This window comes from Xiphophorus hellerii, chromosome 13 (genome assembly GCF_003331165.1).
Source record: "Xiphophorus hellerii strain 12219 chromosome 13, Xiphophorus_hellerii-4.1, whole genome shotgun sequence".
Taxonomy (NCBI): domain Eukaryota; kingdom Metazoa; phylum Chordata; class Actinopteri; order Cyprinodontiformes; family Poeciliidae; genus Xiphophorus; species Xiphophorus hellerii.
The window spans coordinates 1,395,155-1,405,626 of record NC_045684.1 but is presented as its reverse complement, the minus strand read 5'-3'; positions in this window follow the sequence as shown (position 1 = coordinate 1,405,626).

Below are 10,472 nucleotides of genomic sequence, written 5' to 3'. Positions count from 1 at the left end.
GGGAGTCAGACAGTGTGGAACACGGTGGTGGAGGGATCATGTTTTAGGATCATTCTTTGCACAGCAGCAGATCTACAACACAAACAAAGGTCTGCAGTGGTCTAGTCAAACTCAACCTGAGGTGAGCAGAAAGAAAAAGAAAAGTTTTGATGCTGAAAGCAGCCTCAGATGTTTTCACATCAGTAAGTATCTCGAATGTTTCAGAAGATAAACTTCCTTCCAGAAATTCCCAGAGAGAAGAAACGTCCGGAAATGGGAAGCCGTGATGTGTCCCGGTAGCCATGATGTTCCGAGGAGATAAGAGAACAGTGCAGAGACAGCAGCAGGCAGAACATAATGTGAAAATGTAGTTAAATTCAAAATTATTGATCATTTTTAGATGATTATAAACAAAAAGTTTACGTGAACAGAGGATAATCTGCCATGCTGTAAGGAAATCCCTGTCGGTTGTAAATTCTGGTCCAACCCGGCCTCTAATCCCTGATCTGCTCCTCAGATGAACTTTATTCTTTTTCCATTTCTCTTCAGTCCAGAAATAGACAACATCCTTATAATTAGAGCGCAAGATTTCCCTTCAAAGGTGTGAGGTAAGCCTGCTGGAGCAGGGTCAGAGGTTAGTAGTTAACTGGTTTGTAGCTGCAGGATTACAGAGCAGAAAACTACTGATGGGTTTTCTACACACTGCAGCACAACAAGTGGCCGACTGCAGCAGTGCATCCTGGCCAGGATCAGACACAATTAAAATTACATTTTATTACAAGAATAAAGTCATCATACTATGAGAGTAAACTGATATGACAATCAGTCACAAATATTACCATAATAAATTTGTAATAATACAAGCAATACGTATAATATATACTCTAATATTACTAGAGTAAAGTCATAAAAATATGAGAAAACATTATAATAGTACCAGAATAAACTCATATTATAAAAGTCATAATATGAGAATAAAGTCACAATATTACCAGAATAAAGTACTAATGATACCAGTGTAGGAGCAGATAATGTAGGTTTGTGCGTGCCTGTGTGTGTGTGTGTGTGTGTTTGGTTGTTTGCCCTGTGTGTCTGTTTTGTCTTTTGATGGAGGGATTTTATCTTTTTATCTTTTAACACTAAACTTTTCATGTTCTTATCCCCCTTTGTGGAGACGAGGAAGAAGTGGTACCCAACCATATTTGGGAAGTTGTGTTAGGCGGAATACCAATCAGAAGTGACAGGGGGCGCTATCAGTACACAAACAGTAACACAAATTGACAGAAAACTTGATAGGACCCAATGCCTGAAACATCACCAGAACCTTTTAAATAACTTACAGTGTGCAGTCATTTGAAGCTCGATTTCTTTATGTGGACCGGCCCTTTCAGTCCCCATGTGGTGACTGAACAGATCAATGTTCCCGTGACACTATATGATTATCAGAACACACACACGCCCACACACACACACACACAAGTGCCTCCGTCCTCGTTTTCTCCAACAGCTGCAGGACTTTGAGAATCTCCTGCACAGCTGACTCGGATACGCTGACAGCTATGAAAAGAGCTGTTGTTGACCACCACTGACCCACTATCGTTCCCTACACACACACACACACGCACACACACACACACACACACACACACACACACACACACATGCTTGCACGTGCTCAGCATCACTCTAAAACACAAGCACTGACCTGTGGCGTCGTCTTAATCCCGGTTATGACATTTCACTTTCTAAATCCAGAGATTAAAGGTGGATGGATCTCATTTGTTATCCTGAAACGTTCCCCTTCAGCAGAACATCAGAGGGAGATTTTAAAAAAACAAACAACTTGTTTACTCATTTCTCTCTGGGTCAGACTCGGGATGTTTTTATTTTATCTGACCTACTTTTGTGATTTAGCTGTGATTTCCCATCATCCTCCAGAAATGATCAATAAAACAATGTCTTTGACTTGTTTTTGACAAATGAGGCTCAGCTTGATCTTTTCTTTCTAACTGATCAGCACCAAAGTGAAACTTGAAATGATTTTCTGTCTCTTCTACAGCAGTCCTTCCTAAAAATCTGCACTTCATAAGACAAAGCTGTTCTGGTCCAACCCTCCAGGTTCTGGTCCAACCCTCCAGGTTCTGGTCCAACCCTCCAGGTTCTGGTCCAACCCTCCAGGTTCTCTTCCAGCCCTCCAGGTTCTGGTCACCCCCGCTCCAGTTTGTTTGGACACCAACAAAGTGGATAACCAAAGATGGCGGACACCCATCCGCCATCTTTTGCCAGTTGAATCAACGTGTGAAGGTTTCTGTTTAGCTAAACAGAAACAAAGCAGGTTATCTTTGGAGTCAGCACATAGCTTCAGCTATTACAGGTAGGAACTAGCGATCAGGTCTGAAATCCGGGTTTGAACATGCAGAGCCACATAAAGACAATTACAAAGTCAGTCCGCTATCGCCTGAAGAACATTTCCAGGGTTAAAGGACTAACGTTGCATCAAGATGATAGAAATCCATCCAAACTGCAGAAACACTGAGTTCCTCTAAAGTTCCTTTAGATTTACCTCGTTACATCTTCCTTTGATTGATAGATAACAATTAGATCAGGGGTCCCCAAAGTTGGTCCTCGAGGGCCGACATCCTGCATGTTTTAGTTCTCTCCCTGGTTTAACGCACTTGGATCAAATGATGGCTCATTAGAGGCCTAAGAAGAGCATTGACCTGCTGAAAAGGTTGTTGGTACCAGGGAGAGAACTAAAACATGCAGGATGCCGGCCCTCCAGGACCGACTTTGGGGACCCCTGAATTAGATAATTAATTGTGGCCTTAAGTCCAATTTTTCATCGCTTTTCTTTATTATGCCGCAGCAGTGGGCTTTGTTGAATCTTGTTGTTGATGTTCTTGTTGACTTCCTGTTGTGGGTGGAGATTTACACAGGTGGACGCAATCTGCTAATAAAAGGCCACAGGTTGCTCTGGTGAGCACTGCACTCAGGCCAAACGAAACTGAAGGCTATGTTGTTTTTCCTTCGTCACGGTCCGGCATTTCCAGCCCTTTAAAGATGGCAGCGTTGCTACAATGTTCTCCAGGTTCCTGTCTTTCTGTAGCTTGCTGTTCTTGCTTCAATTTAAGGTTGTCTTAAAATTTGCATGTTTTCACAAACAGAACAGGAATCATCTAAATCTGAAGCTTTAGATGTTTAAAAGTCATTGCAGGATATTTTTTAAAAATAAAAAATGTATCTATTTTTGTGCAACTGACAGGCAGCTCTTATTTTTGGTTTGAATGTTGTACCACCCCGTGACAAGAAACACACCCTGGGGAAAGAGCCATACCAGAACCAGCTGTTTCATTTAATAACTGCTATATAAAATCATTGCTTACTCTGCTGGAAATAACGCGTCGTGTAATCCAACAATAAATATTTTATCCAAACAGATGAGAGTTGGTGAGGATCTTGACTGTACAAGATGGATTCACTATGAAAACATTAACTTCCTGTTCATTAGCTAAACATGCACATGTTTGGATTTGGGGCAAAAAGAGAACTTGTTTGTAGAAATAGAGAATCCAGAGAGGCACCAGGTTGCATTTTAAACCAGGACTTTGTTGCTGTGATGCAGCAACGTTGACCTTTACAGTGAAACCATGACAGGGAAAAGTCTGCGTCATCTCCTAATTTCATATCAGCAGCTTTCCCTTAGACCCTGCAGGTTTATCGATCTTTATTCTGTGTTTCATATAAAAAGTGTTTACAGCAACAAATCAGTTAATAGGGTGATAAATTACAACAAGCTCAAAAATTCCATTTGCATGATTTATTGTTTTTCTCTTTATAATAACGTCTTCATTCTGCTGCTTTGAAGAATAACTTTGTTTACAGAGACTTTATCATTTATTTTATTTGTTGTTTTATTTATTTAGGATATTTAAAATGTTCCAGTGTTAAATATTCATTAGAATTCAAAGCTTATTGTTCTTTAAGAATGTATTCTTTTGTTATTATACCATCACCATTATATTACCTGAAAATGGTTTTAAAACAACAATATTATCTTGCAATAATTTCTGGGACAATTTAGCGTCCAACAAAATGTGTTATCATTACAGGCCCAGACTGCTGCTGTAATTTGTGTTTTTTGTCTGCAGGAGGGTGGAATAAATAAAGAGGACAGGGAGAAGTCGTCAGGCAGACAAAGAGGAGCCGCGGAATGAGGACGCAGACGGTCGGCGAGGGTCCATAATCTGGGCTGCGTTTGCTGCTGGACCCAGACCGGCTCACCTGATGACACATCTGTCGCTCAGACACGCCCAGACGCAGTAATCCCTCCCAGAGACCTGCAGACCACACAGAGGATATGGCCGCACGGGGATTACTCTGAGGTTCACAGCTGTCTGGATCCTCCGGTTATTTAACACGTCACAAACATGCACAAATATCTAAACTTTCTCCTCATTTTGTTTTGTCTAATAAATATAATATTATCTGGATCACAGTCTGACTACAGGAGACTCTGGATTTCTCCTATAATAAAGCAGGAATGAGGTGATGCTGCCCTCTGCTGGACACGTCAAGTTATTAGAGAGAAAATTCCTTCTGCATCAGTTCTGCTGCGAACTTCAACCATGTGAAGACAGAGATGTTCATAATTAAAGAGAAATTAATACTTCAGAGGCTTTTTGATTATGTGCTCCAAACAGAAACATCCAAATAAATAAAATGTGTCAATTAAATAAAAGGTATTAAATTATACATATGATTAAATTAAGAAGTTTTTGAAAGCTATCTCATAATGTATGTGATCAATCATAAGTTTATGTTTGTTTATATTTTTATTTTTTCTTGTTTTAATAATACTTTAAAAACGTTGAAGTTGTAATAACAGCTTTACTGGTGAATACTTTTTGTACAGTGTATTCTCTTTTAAATGGTTTTGGTTTTTACCATCTATATATATTATTTTATCTAAAACAATTATCTAAGAAATTGTTCTTAGAAAAAATTACATTTTGAAAACTTAAAAAAAAAACTTCAGTCCTACATTATATAAAGTAAATATAAAATTTTGCTGTTTCTTTAAATTATTCTAAAATATATTAGGGATAGATTATGAATAAAACATATAATGCTATTAACATGAGTTTTATTAGAGGCTTAGATCCGGACTGTGTTTTGCTGTTGGGCGGGTTTTACGGGTTTAGTTTTACCGTGTTTGAACTGAAAAATGTCAAATCTGGCAACAGTGGCGAATGGCGCCATTTTTGTTAGTAATGAGCTTGACGCGCATGCGCCATGCTGGATAGAAATATGACGCAGCTTCCACGTGAGCTTTTTAAGACGCCGTTAGTTAGGACCTGCCCTCACGGCGAAACGATACTAGCGGACTAATATTCATGAACTTTGGGACCTGGACCTTTAAAAATGATATTTTCTGATCTCGCAAGACGCGGAATCCGAGTGGACGCTCAGCCTATCGACTGAAACTTTTGTGGATCCGATCGAAATCGTGTCATTGTTCATCGAGGCCTAGTTTAGTGCCTTGTACTTGACCTGAGCAGGCGCCATGTTTGAAATCGCTGCGTTGGTTATTCGGTAAGTTATTTTTTGTCTTTGTCTTGATGAACTTTTTTAGCACATGTTTTTAGAACTTATTCTAAGTTGTTTGTCTCTTTTCATCGATGACGTTGGTGAAGCCATTTTTTGTGTAAACAGAGCAGCACACAAGGAGAAACCCGACCACGGCCTCTCAGCGACGGGTTGGTTGGTTGCTGGCGTCCCTGAAACATCTGAGATATGGCGTCTGGAGCTAGCAGTTGATCGATTATGGATATACTACAATCAAAGTGAGGATCGCTTCCGTCAAGCTGAGGATTACCTACAAGGTGCCTGGCGGATCCGCCCAACCCATCAAAGGTTGGTTAAGTCAAAGAACTGTTCCAATGGCGGGTCCAGAAGACATCTCAGGGTAGGAGCTGTTGCGGGTTTTGCTACGCTGCTGATGCTAACGCTGTTTGTTGAAGGCCAACGCCAGGCCTCCTGCTGCTGGTTTGGTTTGATTCTCTGCTGAGAGTCAATGAGCTGAGAAGGATCTGCTGTTGTAAATCCTTCTGTCTTTGGGTTTTTAGTGTTTGAAGCAGTTACTGTGGTCTTGTGACCTGTTCAGGTTTAGGTGTAACTAGAATCATATATCTACAATCTGAAGTTCCTGGCTTAAAGTCAGTTGTGATGTGAAAGAAAGATGGCTGCCAAGGACTTGGCAAATACATGATGCTGTAGAAAGTGATTGAGTTTAGGCTTTGTAAATATCACTATTATAAACCTTGATAACATACCTACTAATTAGTACTACTATAATGTTGCTATGTTAACTTTAGTATCATTAGGATGATATTTATCTTTCTTTTGAATATCAAATATGTTTTTGGGTGAATACAAGGTCTTTATATTTCAACATACATAATTGTTTTTAATTTTTTGTACCTATTTAATATTTAGTTTGAAATGTAGGGTCCATACTTTAATAATTCAATAACTCAAACAAATTTAATTTACGTTCAATTTAAACGTGAAAACCGATTAATTTTTGCGCCGAAACAACGCGTGGCGTCGTGCATTTCATCATGCGACTTCATTTCTTCTGGAGGACAAGGGAGGGATCTGCTGGAGCTGCAGGTCGGAGGTCACAGAGGTAATGTTCACACTGTAATCCACCGTCTCTTATTTGCAGGTTTTCAGCTGAACTCCATGTTTTCCTTCTGGAGAGGATGGACTGGGACCTGTCCTTCAGTGTTTATGTTTGTTTTTAACCCATTTTCTCTCCTAGACTAAGCAACTGGTGGTCCTTTATTTTTTTTTGCAAATAACTTTTTCCTTTTTTTTTCTCAGATAAAGCCACCAATGGAGCTTCTACTACAACTAACTCTATTTTCTCCTATAGCAACACTCTTGAAGCAGCTCTTTTTCTTTTTCTGTCTCTCTCTTTATTCTGTCCCTTCAAATCCCCCGGGGGTCGTGACAGATGGCCTTTCATAGAGCCAACTTCTGGTTCTGCTGGAGGGTTCTTCCTGTTAAAGGGAAGTTTATCCTCTCCACTGTCACTACATCCATCCTAAACATGAGGCATTGATTTACTTTACTTAACTGTTAGCCAATTAAAATAATTGGTGCAGTGTTAATATTATTTTGGAAAGTCTTCCAATTAAAGGGTAGTCTTTTTAGAAAGTATATCTGTTAAAGGGAAGTTTTATTGGAAATTTTGTTACCACGTGGATCCTCAGTAGGAGGGATTGTTTAAGCTTACTTTAACTTTTTTTATTTTTGGGAAGTCTTTCTGTTAAAGGGAAGTTTTTTTCTCTTTCCACTGTCACAACATGCACCCTCATTGTCTGTGATGGTGGATAGTTTTGAGCTCATGGTTGAGAATTTAAGGCCTTGTCAACAACACATATGGACTGGGAAGATATAGAACCCGATGGACAGTTTTTGTTGAGATGGAATGACAACTCTGAAGACACCAGATTTCATCGGATTGCGAAAGATACAAGTGTGAATCCAACGCCAGGAAATGTTGTTTCCTACGTCCGGTAGCCATTCCTCAAGGCTATGAAGTCACTGGATGAGTTCAAGGAATTTGGTATCAAATGAGTACAACAAAGAGGTCGATCCATTCCATGCACAATGCTGTTCGGAAGAAAAACGCGCTAGACTATTTGAAAGGTAGTTTTGATCTTTGTTACTAAAAGGTAAAGGTGTGAAAGCGAGCCCGACCAAAGGGTAAAGAGTTTGGGTTACCCTCAGATCGGGTTTGTGTGAAAACGAACCCAGCCGACGGGTAAGGGGTTAGTTGCCCTTCGGTCTGGTTTGTGTGAAAACGAACCCCGCCGACGGGTAAGGGGTTAGTTGCCCTTCGGTCTGGTTTGTGTGAAAACGAACCCAGCCGACGGGTAAGGGGTTAGTTGCCCTTCGGTCTGGTTTGTGTGAAAACGAACCCAGCCGACGGGTACGGGGTTAGTTGCCCTTCGGTCTGGTTTGTGTGAAAACGAACCCAGCCGACGGGTAAGGGGTTAGTTGCCCTTCGGTCTGGTTTGTGTGAAAACGAACCCAGCCGACGGGTAAGGGGTTAGTTGCCCTTCGGTCTGGTTTGTGTGAAAACGAACCCAGCCGACGGGTAAGGGGTTAGTTGCCCTTCGGTCAGGTTTGTGTGAAAACGAACCCAGCCGACGGGTAAGGGGTTAGCTGCCCTTCGGTCTGGTTTGTGTGAAAACGAACCCTGCCGACGGGTAAGGGGTTAGCTGCCCTTCGGTCGGGTTTGTGTGAAAACGAACCCAGCCGACGGGTAAGGGGTTAGCTGCCCTTCGGTCGGGTTTGTGTGAAAACGAACCCAGCCGACGGGTAAGGGGTTAGCTGCCCTTCGGTCGGGTTTGTGTGAAAACGAACCCAGCCGACGGGTAAGGGGTTAGCTGACCTTCGGTCTGGTTTGTGTGAAAACGAACCCAGCCGACGGGTAAAGGTGTAAAAACTAACCAAACTTGGATTCGTCAGTCAAATATGTGCATAGAATCTATTATAAAGATTACTAAGAAGTTAACAATAAAAATAACATTGCAGTGACGACAAATACCAACAATTCATGGGAGGAAAAGTCCTCAAGTGACCCACCCACTTCCCGGCAGTGACCAATGGAAAAGGCCTTCATTGCCCCCCCCCGCTGATAGACGACGTCAGTAACCCTGCCAACAGGCTCAGACAGCTTCCTCCAGAAAAGCTGCAGGTATTTTGCTGTATATTTACAAGTGTGAGTTTTTGAAAAGTGACTATTCATTGAGTTGTTAAAGGGTTAACCGGCACCTGTCCTGTTGTTGTCCTGTTGTCCTTGAGGAACCCTGGTGGATCATTGCCCCAACGACAACACAAAAGAACCTCATCACCACGCTGCTGATGGATGACCTTAGTGACCCTACCATCGGGTTCAACAGTCTTCCTCAAGAAATGCTGCTGGTATTTTGCTGTTGTTTAAGTGATAGTTGCATGTTTTTGAAAAGTTTCATTCTGAGTTGTTAAAGGGTTTGACCTCCGTTCTGTTGTCCTTCAGGAATCCTCCTGGATCATCTTGTTTTTGTCTTGGATTTCGTCCTTCATCGCCCCCCATTGACCGACAGAGGAAAATGGCTGAACTTAAAACATTTATAAAACGACTTCGGTTTATCTTTTTTTCCTTTTTCTTTCTTTCTACCAAAAACTGGTTAAGTCTTCAGTCTGGTACTTTAGCCTCACCTAGCCATTTTTTAAAAATTGACAATTTTGTTTAAAGACTTAATAATTTATTTTGTTTTATTTATTTTAGGTATTTAAAATATCTTCCAATTTCAGTGTTAAATGTTAGGATTTCATGTTTATTGATTTTTGAGAATGTGTTCTTGCGTCATTTTAGCGTTACTATGGTTATGGCATTGATTTTGAAAACGCTTAGACTGGTTTATTGTGATCTGTCTGTATTTATGCTTCTGTTTGTCATTTTCTGTTTCTACTACATTATTTATTTCAGCTGTTTTTGTTTTCTGTTATTTTTCTTTCCATAGATTCTACACTTGGTCTGGCGTTCTGATTGGCTGGGCTTTCTTCCTGGAGGAGGACATTGGCTGCCATCACCCAACCGTTCTCCCTCTCTTTTTCACTTCCATGAACATGGAAAGTTCTCCTGATTTTTGACCTGTTGTGTCTCTGCTCTGTCTTCTCTCCGCTCCAGTTGGTCATGGCAGATGGCTGCTGGTACTGAACCCGGTTCTGGTTCTGCTGGAGGTTTCTTCCTAGTAGAGGAGAGTTCTTTTTCTCCACTGTTGCTACATGCATGCTCTGTATGAGGGACTGCTGTAAAGTCAACAACTCAACACAAGCATTTTGCTGTCGCCCCCTGCTGGTTAGATGGAGTGAATGCTGTAAGTGATGACTCCATACAATCTGCTGGGTTTTATTTGGTACAAACATTTTAAACTACTTTAATAATCAACTGAGCTTAATGTACTAGCAATTGGAGTATAAGTGAGTGAACGGAAATTATTTCAAAGTGCATTGAGACGACATTTGTTGTGAATTGGCAATATATAAAATTGAACTTTCGAACTTACAAATGGGCCCCACCAATAAACAATAAAAAAAACAAAAAAAAAACCAACAACCAATACAAGAAAGTTCAAAACCCCAAAAGTAGATACCAAAACATTCAAAACCCCAAAAGTAGATACCAAAACATTCAAAACCCCAAAAGTAGATACCAAAACATTCAAAACCCCAAAAGTAGATACCAAAACATTCAAAACCCCAAAAGTAGATACCGGAAGGTTAAAAGCTTATAATTGTAACGTTAATTCACAACAATGTTATCAATGCATTTTACGAAAAGTCATTTCAATTTAGTCAGATTACTATTGATCCAAGTTATCAATTCATTAGGTTCAGTTGATTATAAAGTAGTTTAAAATGTTTGTACCAAATAA